The sequence below is a fragment of the Dipodomys merriami genome, unplaced genomic scaffold, assembly GCF_024711535.1.
Source record: "Dipodomys merriami isolate MVZ:Mamm:240054 unplaced genomic scaffold, mDipMer1.0.p SCAF_207, whole genome shotgun sequence".
Lineage (NCBI taxonomy): Eukaryota > Metazoa > Chordata > Mammalia > Rodentia > Heteromyidae > Dipodomys > Dipodomys merriami.
Window position 1 is genome coordinate 39,409 of NW_027203460.1, and position 1,631 is coordinate 41,039.

Here is a 1,631-nt window from a genome sequence, read left to right on the forward strand (position 1 = left end):
CACAAATTCAACTGTTATACACAGATGGATCTGGGTAAGTCAGATGTGTTTAGGGGCACAGACTCGAAATCTATCCACTTCAGGATTATCTAGATGAGCTTAGGAACCTCGGGTGGGAAATAGAAGCTGAGACACTTGCAGGTGAGGAGATGCTGTTGTCCTCTGCAGGTTGCTGTCAATTTCTGGAACTTTACTGCTTTACTCACTGTTCAAGACTGTTGTCTTATGGTTATTTCTCTTAACTATATTATTTTTTTTAATTTTGTTGGTTTTTTTTCTCCCTTGGTGGCCTCCCGGGCTCCCTCTCAACTAGCTCACAGGGGAATGAGCAAGAATGGGAACTAGCCAGGGGGATGGGGGGTGGGGGCACGGGTAACAGGGTGGGGGAGGCCAGGGGGGAAAGCTGCCATTTCAATCCTCATCCACCTCCTCGCCTTAGGACTCCTCACCACCCCCCCCCCCAGCATGACGCTTGTAAAGCTTATCCCTCTGCCGCTCCTGGATTTCTTTCATCTCATCCGCATACCGGCAGAAGGCGCCACCAAACTTGCCCCAGGCCTTGAAGGGCACTGTGATGGCATTGCGGTAGGACGGCTTCACCTCACTCACACAGTAGAAAAACTCCGTACTTGTTGCAGCCCACATCGAAGAAGAAACGTTTGGAGTCCACCGTAATAGAGGTGCCCTCCGGGAGTTCCCCGTACAGCCGCCCCCCCCCCAGCCACCGGCACCGCCTCTTGGGCCTCCGGCCAGCTCGTGGTCTTCGCCTCCGTAGTCATCGAGGAGCTTGGTGAGCGTGTCGGAATTCGATGAGACCTTGTGCAGGCAGCACCATGGTCTGGCCGCTCTGGAGGCCGCCAGGCCCTGGGCCTGCACCAAAGCCGCCGCCGCGGTTGACGGTCTGGCGGATGTGCAGGAAGGGGCCGCGCTGGTTCTCCTTGAGATCCAGGTAGTACTTGCAGTTCTCACGCACCAGGAACTCGCTCTTGAGGTGCGCCGGCCTGCCGCCCTCCTCAGCGCCCGCTGCCAGCTGCTCGGGGCTGCTGGGGCCCAGCTGTGCGTAGTGATAGATGAAGTCGCCCAGCGAGTCACGGAAATTGGCCGCCACCACAATCGACAGCGTGAGGCGGCTCTTGGAGCTGCCCGTGCCCACCTCTGTGATATTCAGGAAACCGCCCTTGGCGTTCTGCTTCACATCCAGGTAGAAGCGCTTGTTCTGGATGTCCAGCCGCTTCGAGGCCAGCTCCTGCTTCTCCTGCTGGCCGCCACCGCGGGGTGTGGGCTGGAAGCCTCCCTTCCCGCCACGGCTGCCGCCACCGCCACCGCTGCCGCTGTTGCTGTCCACCATCTTCTTGGCTACTGCCTTGCCCCGCCCACTGTGCTCGCGCCCCCGCCCTCCGCCCTGCGCTTGCACTCCCGGGCCCCCCAGCCTTGCCTGCTGGCTCCTCACGCGCTCCTGCTGCTCATCGCAGGCCGCCGCCGCCATCCCCCATCCCCCAAGGAGAATTCTTGTGTGCTGGACCAGTGGCTCTTACTGAGCTGGGGTACTGTACCCAAGTGGGCTTCCAGGTGCTCGCCAATGGTGACAAGGAGACTGTGGCCTGTCATCATAGGGCACCACCACCATTGGG

General features: G+C 59.6%; 1 pseudogene; it reads right to left on the reverse strand.

Moving 5' to 3' along the window:
* Positions 1-411: 411 nt before the first annotated feature.
* LOC138833421 (transcriptional regulator protein Pur-beta-like) lies at positions 412-1,348 on the reverse strand (annotated as a pseudogene).
* Between the last annotated feature and the right edge of the window lie 283 nt (positions 1,349-1,631).